The sequence below is a fragment of the Vulpes lagopus genome, chromosome 3 (assembly GCF_018345385.1).
Source record: "Vulpes lagopus strain Blue_001 chromosome 3, ASM1834538v1, whole genome shotgun sequence".
Lineage (NCBI taxonomy): Eukaryota > Metazoa > Chordata > Mammalia > Carnivora > Canidae > Vulpes > Vulpes lagopus.
In genome coordinates, this window is record NC_054826.1 from 23,064,408 (window position 1) to 23,075,865 (window position 11,458).

The following is an 11,458-nucleotide window of genomic DNA, read 5'->3' on the forward strand; positions in this document are numbered from 1 at the left end:
CATTAGCAAAATTTGAGACTAATCTGCAAGTAATGGCTTCCAAACAAGTAAGTGAGTCAATCTCAGAGGAGACAGGACAGGACATACTGACAATCAGCAAATTCTGGACAATAGAATAAGAGAATGGGCAAGAAACACATTTGTCTTGGCAACTCATCTAAAGATTACCGATGCTTTAGGAAAGAGGAAATGAACATTTATATTGGGACACAGTGTATATATCCTTTGTAGTTTGCTATCTGCACTCATGTTTAAGTTTATATCTAATAAAATAATATCACGAAATGTTGATTCAGTCATCTCAACTTAACAAAGACTAGGTTTCAGCCCAGTTAATTGGGACCATGTCCAAAGTAGATTCTCCCTCACTTCTACTATTTCATGATTCTGGTGAGCAAAGGGAATGAAATACAGAATTCCATAATAATAGTATTCATTTAAGTTTGGGCATGCTATCTCTTGTCCTCGGCAATATGTGACCCAGCTTATTGGATAAGTTTGCCATAAGAGTGAAATTACTGATAAGTTTATAGGAAGCATTTGTTGTTAGAACAGAACTCCAAGGCTAAAGAAAATGTTTGTAGTATTGTCATAGAGAAGTTTGGATTTCCTAATTTTTTAAATTACTTTCACATAAGGGAATCAATATTTTTTGAAAACGCAAAATCATTTTTCATGAAAGTGTTCATGCTAAATAGAGATCTTTTGAGTAATATTATTTTCAAATCCCCCATCTGACTGACTAAAAGATAAATAGCTAGGATGAAGTAGAATTTATTGTGTGTCATTTCTCAGAGTAAAGCAATTGGTGATAATAATATATTGATTATCTGAAAAAACTCTTCAAAAAATAAATATTTATTATCTTTGGATTCTTCTGAATCTTTTTTTGGAGTTATGAATATTATAGGGTATAATGATAATTTAGATTATAATATAGAATAAACAAGTAGATATTATTTGTGTTTAGATAATACTATAAATATATATATTTAAAGCACAATGTCCTATGTTGTAGTAGTTAAGAGAGTCCAGCAGTTTCCAGGACATAGAGGAGTCATAGAGATAAATATATTTTAAAATTAATTCCTGGTAACTTGAACACAGGGCACTCATTTGCTTGGGAACATGCAGTAGTATATTCAGCTCTAGTAAAAACTCTATTCCAAGTATATTTGCCCAGAGGCCATACAGAGGGAATCATTCAGAGGAGTCTTTCCTAGTGGATGACAAGGTCACCATTTTCCAAAGCCAATTCCACAAAATGTGGCCCTATCTATCATCTCTCATCACCTCTTGTGATTTGAATGTATTTGTCTTTCAAGGCTAGCCGATGTTGTGAATCTCAGAGAACAGAATATGGTAGGCATAATTTTTTTACTTAACTTTTTGACCTTAGAAACCCCTTCCTTCTTTTCTTTTTCATTATAGATTTTCACTGGACTTATGTTTATTGAAACTGTAAGTAGTGAACTAGATCTTCTGTCTTTGACAGAAATGGCTACTCCCCTTTGTAGCCCTTAAGAAATTACTCACATTTTCTGTTGATAAAACCCCAAAATTCCATTTGATTTAGTGGCATCAAGAAAACACAGCCACAATTTGCACAATGAATTTTTAACCATAACAAGATGAAAAATAATGGGGGAGGAGAATATTGACAGATTATATAATTATTTCTCTTGTTGTCTTTTGAATACATTTGGGTGGCCCAACAACCTTCCACTCCTCCCATTTTTTGGTATAAATTGTGTAAATTGCCCTTTTGGAAATTTGCAAGGCCAAATGCTAAGAGATAAACAGGTAGTCTAACTGATAATGCTTTCTACTGTATTACCCACTGTGGTTCAACTACCATGAGAACACAACCTTGACTTGATGCCATGAAAAACAGGAAACATAGAGAAATAAATGTTTTTTTCTCAAAACTCTTAAATGAACATTAGTTCTCCGAAGCTGGTAAGCATTCTAAACATTTGAAAAAGAATAAAAAATGAGGAATTAAAAAAATTAATTTGTACAAATTCAGAAGAAAGAGAAAAAGGTGAAAATGATGATTCTGTCTTTTTAAAATTTTATGACTTTAACTCTTGCAAACTAGGTTCTTCAGAAAACTGATGCACCTTATAGAATAAATTTTGTGGCATTCTATACAGAGATAAACATTGCTAAATATCTCCCAACAGTATTACATGATAACAGGTTTCTTGACAGGTAAAGTAGGGTCATTTTTAGGAATCAAAACGCACAAGAAAAAAAGAATAAAATAATTATTTAAATTTGCCCCATTTGTTCAAGGGAAAAAACGTTTTGCCAAACAGACTATCTTTTTTCAGAAGTAGTAGTTTGGTCTCCTCCACCCAGGCAAGGTCAGTTCAACCTCAGAAACGATGTATTATCTTTGTGGCTAACCATTGTCATCTCAGTGTGGGAACAAGAAGAGGAATCCAGCCCATTATTTTGTTAAATTTCATGTCCCCGCTGAGGTACAGCAACTAATGACAGATGAAGAATTCAAGATTCCAGTTTCTAAATCAGCCTATTATTATTTTACTTTATCTTTTTATTTTAAATCTGGATTGAAGGAATAATACAAATGTACTGGATTGGAGGAATAATACCTATATACAATGCAAATAAAGGATTCAACTTTAGTATCATCGGAAACACTCTGATTTTCTGTGGAATGCAAACTGGTTAGAACTCATTGTCACTAAGTGCTCGTGAAGTCAAATGATGTTAACACCCACACTCAAAGTCAGCATTTAATTAAGCAAATACTTCTCTGGAGCAGTGTATGTCAGCGCCCATTCACATCGATTGCTTCTGAATCTAATGATTCTTAAAAGAAAAGTAACAAACTATAAGGCCTTAGGGGGTGACTAGAAAGTCGATATATACAAAGGTTGTAATGACAGTATTTTGATGTCACAAATCCAAAACTGAAACTGTTGTTGAATATTAACAAATTCTGCTGTTAAATGACTTAAAAAGAACTTCTGTTTTGAGCTTTTAACATTTTGTAGGGAAACTTGGTCAGCGTGTTTGTTCTTATTGATACGTAAAGACAATTTTAAAATTGTTTGTTTCTCTGAATGCTTCCAAATATCACCCATCCCTCCCCACTCTCAAAAGCCTCTCTGGGACATCCTGCCACAAGGAGGCGCTTCACTGGCAATTGCTATGTCATTTTCCGCAGATGCCTTGACTTCAGCCACCTGATTTTAATGATTTCTGCCTTGAGTCACAACTGTTTTTAATGCAGAGAAAATATGTCTATGAGTAGGAATAACACTACACTGAGGATTTCACAGGTAATATATAAATATATTATGTATCCACTGTGCTCCCAGGACTATAGGATATACCATATAATTTAGCTTGTGCCATTGTAGTGGATCATAGACGTTGTTTATTAGGTCATTTGATAGTAAAAAACAAATAAATAAATAAATAAATAAATAAATAAATAAATAAATAAATAAAACAAAAAGGAAAAACTTTAGAACATGCCACTCCCAGATATCCATATGCCTTTTATAAAGTCCATATATTTATCAAACATTACTAATGTGATATTTTCTTTAAAAAGATACCCAAGGGGGGGGGAAGATACCCAAGAACATAAATTAAATAGATAAAATAAATATAAATTAGGTAACATTTAAAAAGAATTCATAATAGTAATAATTGATCTAAAATATGCAATGACAATAATATGAGTATAATTGCTTTATGTTTTTGAAATTTTCATTTAATACCTGTGGTAAGATGGATTGGAAATCTTGATTCTAAGTTCTGTACATTTCTGCACTTTATCTTAATAACTGATATATCTGTAAAATTTACTTCTAAAAGATACATAGATCTGAAAATGTGTAAACCATTGATAAGATTTATTAAAGCAGGACAACCCATTTTTTCAATTATAAAAACCATAACTTTTAAAAATAATTGGCTCTAACTTTTTGACTTTTCTGCTCTTAGTTTTTCTTACAAATTTTTCTTAGCATTGTAATGCTAATGAGTTTTTATATATCTAAAGAAAGCTTTCAAAACCCACTAAAACTCTCCATTTAAAAAGCTTAAAAATTCCATTTTCAGGTCCTTTAAGAATAGATTTGAGTGATTTGGAAATGGTTCATTTTCATTATTAAAAACAAAATGATTTAAAATATTTTAAAGATAATCTATAGAAAAGTTCTCTTTTGCTTATTCTTGCTTTTTAAACTATTTTTGAAAGGAAAGATTAAATTTTGTGTTATAATTCATTTTGCAGATTGAAAGAACCCACACCAAAAAGATACAAATTGTATAATCCTAATTATATGACACTCTGGAAAAGACAGATTATACAATAGAACACAGATCCGCTATTGCAAAGGTTGGGGTTTTGGAGGAGGGGCTGAATGTTGACCACAAAAAGGGTCACATATGGCTGGGATGCCTGGGTGGTTCAGCGGTTGAGCATCTGCCTTCTTCTCAGGGCTTGATCCCAGAGTTCTGAGATCGAGTACCACACAGGGAGTCTGCTTCTCCCTCTGCCTATGTCTCTGTCTCTCTCTCTCTCTCTGTATCTCTCCTGAATACTTAAGTAAAATCTTAAATTAAAAAAAAAAGGGTCACACCTGGAAAATCTTAGGGTGATGAGATTCTGTTGCATAACACTCTAATTCGGTGACACAACTCTGCACACTTCAAAACCAGAGTGTACTTAACTGTAAGAAACTTGAAAATCAACCATGATTTTGATGTAGGAATGAGTTAGGAGCATATGGGGCTAGGCAGGGAAAGATAAGCAAAAGGCCCAGAGTCAGGCTCCCATAAATCTGTGGGCTCCCATAAATCCCAAGGACACCAAATGGATCAGTTAGGCTCCTATGCAGCCCAAGGAAACAGAGATAAGACAGTAAAAATAGAGACAAAAGTAAATTAGACTTCCTAGCTCCAAAGTGTTAAGGGGTATACCCCTTTGATGGTTATCAAATGATCCCAGAGATTCACCAGACCCAAAAACAGCCATATGCCAATCATTTGAGATAGCACAAAGAAATTTCCAGGCCATGGGATCCCTGGTTAGGTTCCCAATAAAAGGCCAGCCAAAAAAACTCTCAGTGGTAACCTGGGACCCCTCTCACTCACAGAGCTTTCTCTGTATCTTTGCCTAATAAACTTCTATCGCTTTACTCCCCTGTGTTTGCGAGATTCATTCTTTGACTCTGTGAGACAAGAACCAAGCTTTCCCATATCAATTTCAACAATCTCAGGATAGAAGTGTGTCACATGTAGATGACATTGCCTTATTGAAAAGGCAGGAAAAAAGAGCTGACCTAAGTAATTTGGAAAATCATTGTTTTGACTGATTGCTATAAAGCTATGGATGCAAGAACTGTAGGTAAACACCCTATACCGTTTGTTAAATTTGTTCCCCACTGGGGAATGTGACAGCAGCTCTAACACTACTTTACATGTATACTGAGGTTAAACAAATAAGTAAATAAAATGTAGATAATAGTAATCAGGTTTCTCACTGTCAGAAAAAGAAGTTATAAATAAATGAGTGAGGATTAGAACAAACCCTGTGGTGCTGGATTAGAGTTAGAAATAACAGCGTGAACTCATGTTTATTTAATATAGGTACACAGATTTTAAACATAGAATTTAATATATATGTATGTGTACATTGGATGGTATATCCATATGTTCACTAGCTTTCTCCAAAGAAGTCCTAGAAGCAGTAGCAATGAACATGCACAATTCCCAGACTTATTTTGTAGATTCCATACCATTCTCCAATAATAGGAATAAGTGCTCCCTAAAGAAATAGCTGATTCTAAGATTAGGACAAAAAATACCAGATGAGGCTGGGGACACATCCAAATGACACAGGATACAATCTATAAAAACTCGCAATGGCCAAAGGAGGAACAATTTGACCAACAAAATAAATAATAATATTGGGTTAAAACCCAACATATAAAGTAAATATCCATAAGTCAACACTGATATGAATGATTGAACAAATAAGTAAGTTGAGGAAAAGGAACAAGTTTTCTTTTAGAAATCCAAATAATAAAGGTAAAAGGAACGAGGGAAATAGAAATGCACCCTAGAATATCACAGTAATAATTACTGCTGGTAAACCTATGGATGAATATTAAAAGTAGTGGGTAAAATGTTAAGGAGAATGAGGATATTTACACCACTCTCCCAAATATTTATTAAGTACTTTCTCTCACAAATATTTGTTAATTAGCGTAGTAGTTTATAGTCTTTGACAGTCCTCCCTCCAGGAAGTGGAGCTTAATTCCGTTTGGGTCCGCCACCATCCTTGAGTGGTGAGCTGGACCCAGTGATTCACCTCTAATGAATATAGTTTAGAGAATGAGAAAATAGTAACTTTGTAATGGAGAAATCTGACAGACACCGCCTTAACCAAGTGATCAAGGTTACCATTACCAGTAACAAATCATATGGACATCAGGTGCCCTCTGATATAATTCGGTGAGAAGGTTACCTCATGAGAATCCATAGCCCCAGTATGATCATGAGAAAATATCAGATAAATCCAAATAGACATTTGATGAATAATTAGATGAGTGCTCTTCAAATGTGTCAAAGTTATGAAGAATAAAGAAAAGCTGAGAAATTGTCACAAATAGGAGGAGCAGACTAAGGAGACTAAAAGCAACGTGATATCCTGGATTCAAATCTGCAATAGTAAAAGGGTCATAATGGAAGAAACTTGTGAAATCTGAATAAAGTCTGGATTTTAGTTAAGAGTGTTGTGCTGACATTAATTTCTTTTTAAAAGATTTTATTTATTTTTTTGAGATAGAGAGTGAGAGCAAGCGTGCGTGAGAAAGCATGAGCAGGGGGAGCCACAGAGGGAGAGGGAGAAGCAGGCTCTCCACTGAGCAGGGGACCCGAAGTGAGGCTCCAACTCAGGACCCCTGAGCTAAAAGCAGACGCTTAACCAATGGAGCCACCCAGGTGCCCCCTGATGTTAATTTCTTAGTTTTGATCAATGTATAGTGGTTGTGTAAAAGGTAGAGGGCAACTCCCCATCTATCTTTATAAATTTTCTGTGCATCTAAAATTATTTTCAAAACAAAAAGTCTTAAAAGTACATAACCTCATAATGTTGTAATGAGCATTATTAAGTAATTTAATACCTGTTAAGCTCTTAGAACACAGTACACACTAAATATTTAATAAATGTCAGCTGTTACTTTTATCATTAATCACGTTTGACAGTCATATCTGTAAATAGAAAAGCTAAAAAGTTTTTTCTTCTCCCATTGAGTTGGGTGAATATTTTAATAACATCCTTCCTGCGATTAAATTGAAATCTTTTGTGAAATACTAAAAGGTGAAAAGGGACAAGTGAAAAAAAAATTAAGTGCAAAATCTAGGTATATCCACTATGAACTTTGTGTCTTAATCTCTGCTAGCATTTTCTGATATAATACATCTGTCTGCGTGTATTAAATATGATCAAGATGATTTTTCACCAAGTCCTGCAATAAAGGTGTCCACAGTGGGAGTGTTCACAAATAACTGCAGTAAGGAAGTCTTCCTCAGAAAAGAACAGCAATACCAATCAATACTTAGTTAATATGTAATACATGCCAAGCAGTCTTTTAAATACTATACATATGTAATTTCATTTAATCATCTCAAAAGTTTCATAATGTAAGTGCTTTAATTATGAACCCAATTTTGCAGAAGAAAAATCCTCACTAGTAGTGGAAGGGAAACCATTACTTGACCACAGGAGTCTGCCTAGATAGATCCCCTGTTGTTAACCATTATCCTACACGGCCTCTGTAATATGCCTTCACGAGGCATCCTAGGCACAAGCCTGAGAACTTTAAACTAAGTAATGGCTTGATCCTTATGGGCCCCTATGTCACATGAAGTAATGTTACAAATTCCTAAGCATCCTGGCTGCTATTTTACAACCTCTCCATCTGTTCTGTTCAGCTCAATGTCAAGGAAATGTTTGCCTTTCACCTGTAAAGTTGGCAAACTGGGTTCTACCCACCTTATCCTGCGGGTGCAATCCTCAGAGGCACAGCTTAATGTATGAGGTGTTCCTCATCTCAGATGAGTCTCTGGGCTCAGATGTTTGCCCATCTCCCTACTCCCACTCCTGACAATGAATATTTGTAAAATATATGACTATGGTAACACTTACCATAGACTATGTGAGTCTTTTCCTCTGAGGAATAAAAAAATACAAGAATATAATCTTTAAGATTTCACAGAGAAGTTTATTTTGACACTTTAGAAAGGCAATTGAGAAACTGAATTGTGCCAGCAGCAATGGGCATATACTTCAAAGTAGAGTAGGTGCCAATCCAGGATCAATTCAATAGTCCCTTTTCATTTTTTCCCAAAGACCTTAACCACCAATACTGAAAATAGCTATTTTAAAATTTGTAATGTCACTTTGGTTTCTCCTTTGCACTCTAAGAGTTCCCTTTAATATTTCTTGCAGGACTGGTTTAGTGGTCACAAACTCCTTTAGTTGTGTTTTTTTGTTGTTGTTGTTGTTTATTTTTTTTAAATATTTTATTTATTTATTCATGAGAGATACAGAGAGAGAGAGAGAGAGAGAGAGAGAGAGAGAGGCAGAGACACAGGCAGAGGGAGAAGTAGGCTCCATGCAGGGAGCCCAATATGGGACTTGATCCCAGGACTCCAAGATAACACCCTGGGCTGAAGGCAGGCACTAAACCACTGAGCCACCCAGGGATCCCACTCCTTAGTTTTTATTTGGGAAATTCTTTACCTCTCTTTTTATTATGAATGATAGCCTTGCTGGATAGAGCATTCCTAGCTGCAGATTCTTCCCATCAGCACTCTGAATATATCATGCCACCTGCTTCCAGTTTGCCAACCTTCTGTTGAGAAATCTCCAGCTAGCCTTATGGGTTTTCCCTTGTAAGTTAAGGACTACTTTAGTCTTGCTGCTTTTAAGATTTTTTTTTTTATCACTAGACCTTGCAATATGTCTTGCAATATGTCTTGATGTTGTCCTGCCTTTGTTGATTTTGATGATAGTTCTCTGTGCTACCTGGATCTGGATATCTGTTTCATTCCCCAGATTAGGGACATATTCTGCTATCCTTTCTTGTCTTTAGTGAATACATAATTTAATAATTAATTAAATAATTATTAACTGATAATAATTAATTATCAATAAATTTATTCAATACAGAGAAAATCTCCAGAAACAACATCAAACCAAGTAATAAAATAATAAATATATATCTATCAATAATTACTTTGAATGTAAATGGACTAAATGCTCCAATCAAAAGACATAGGGTATCAGAATGGATTAAAAAGGAAAACAAGACCCATCTGTATGTCACCTACAAAAGACTCATTTTAGACCTAAAGACATCTGCAGATTGAAAGTGAGGGTTTTAAGAAACATTTATCACACGAATGGATGGCAAAAGAAAGTTGGAGTGGCAATACTTAGACTAGACTTTTTGTTCTTGTATTGTTTTCCTCCTGCTTTGCTATCAAAATAGTAGCAGTATCATGGGATGATTTTGAATGTGTTCCATCATTCCATTATTTGTAAAGTTTTGATAAAGATTGTCATTAATTATTATTATTGTTTTGATGTCTGGTAGAATTCACCAATGAAACCATTTGGTCTTGGTCTTTTCCGTGCTGGGAGATGTTTAATTCCTAATTCAACTTTCATTCTTGTTATTGGTCTAAGATGATTTCCTGTTTCTTTGATTCAAGATTCATGATTCAATCTTGGTAACTTGTGTGTTTTTGGGAATTATGTCTCCCCCTTGAATTATCTGATTTGTTAGCATATAATTGTTTATAGTGATCTGTTATCACACTATGTATTTCTGTGGTTCTCTGTTGTATTGTTTTTCTCTTCTATTTCTAATTTTGGTTCTTGAGTCTTCTCTCTCTTTTTCTTTAGTTGATGTAGTTAAAACTTTGCAAATTTTGTATTTTTGGAAAAACTAGTCATGATTTTAAACGCTATGTTATTCTTCATTCTGGTCTCTGTTTTATTTCCTTCTGATTTTTCTTTGTTATTTCCTTCATCTACTAAATTTCAGGTAGGTTTCTTCGTTTTTAAATTCTTTGTGATTTAATGTTAGGTTTTTTATTGGAACCTTTTTCTTAATACAAGCATTTATAGCATAAATTTCACTCTAACATCTGTTTTTGCTACATCCCATAGGTTTTAGAATATTGTGTTTTCTTCTTTTGTCTTGAGACATATTTTGATTTGCCATTTGATTTCTTATTTGGCTCATTGTGCAGTAGTGTGTTATTTAATATTTACATATAAAATATTTAATACTTACATTGTAGATATTGCAGCTTTGTTTTATTGTTGATCTTTAGTTTTGTACTGTTGTGGTTAGAAAATATACTTGGTATGATTTCAGTATGATTTCAGTCTTCTTAAATTTGTACTATTTGTTATATATCTCTTCATGTGATTTAGCCAAGGGATTCTTCTGTGTGTATTTGAAGAAAATGTGTATTCTATTTTTCTAAATGGAATGTTTTATATATGTTTTTTAGAACCATGTGTTCTGAAGTATGCTTCAAGTAAAAAATGTTCTTGTTGAAAAGAAAAATAACTTTAACCAAGAGTACACATTTAAAATAAAGCATGTCAGGGGTACCTGGATGGCTCAGTCAGTTAAGCATCTGCCTTTGGCTCAAGTCATGATCCTGGGGTCCTGGAATCAGCCCCACTTTAGACTCTGTGCTCAGCCAGAGTCGGCTTCTCCCTCTCTGCCCCTCCCCACTGCTCCTGCTTGTACATACTCTCTCTCTCTCAAATAGATAAATAAAATCTTAAAAAATAAAGAAAGAAAATAAAATAAAGCATATCAGAGGGGAGGTAGGTGGGGAAACAGGTGGGATAGGTGAAGGGAATTATGAGTACATTAATCATGATGAACAGTGATTAATGGTGTGTAGAATTGTTGAATCACCATATTCTACAACTGAAAATAATATAACACTGTATGTTAACTATACTAGAATTAAACTTAAAAACTTAATGAAAAATTTCAAATAAATATATAAATAAAGTTTTGTGATGTGAGGTGGTGGCTGCAGAAAAGGAGAGGTTAATTCCTAGCCCATTCAAAAACTCTTCTAGGCTGAAATTATCAGCGTAGGAATGGAGGGTACAATAACTTACATATTTATTGGCAAATTTGGCACTTACTGACCAGAACTTTTCTGAGTGGATTATTCTTGATGAATAGAATCATGTGTTAAATTGATTTGAGTATTCATGGATGACTGAGCTAAATTTATTTTTAAGCTTGGAAGCTTTCTAATTGTCTGTATAACCGAGTAGCATAATTGACACTGTATGTTAAAAATAACCAACTTGAACACATTTAGTGTTTTTTGCTCCAGTAGCATAAAGCCAGCTGGGTAT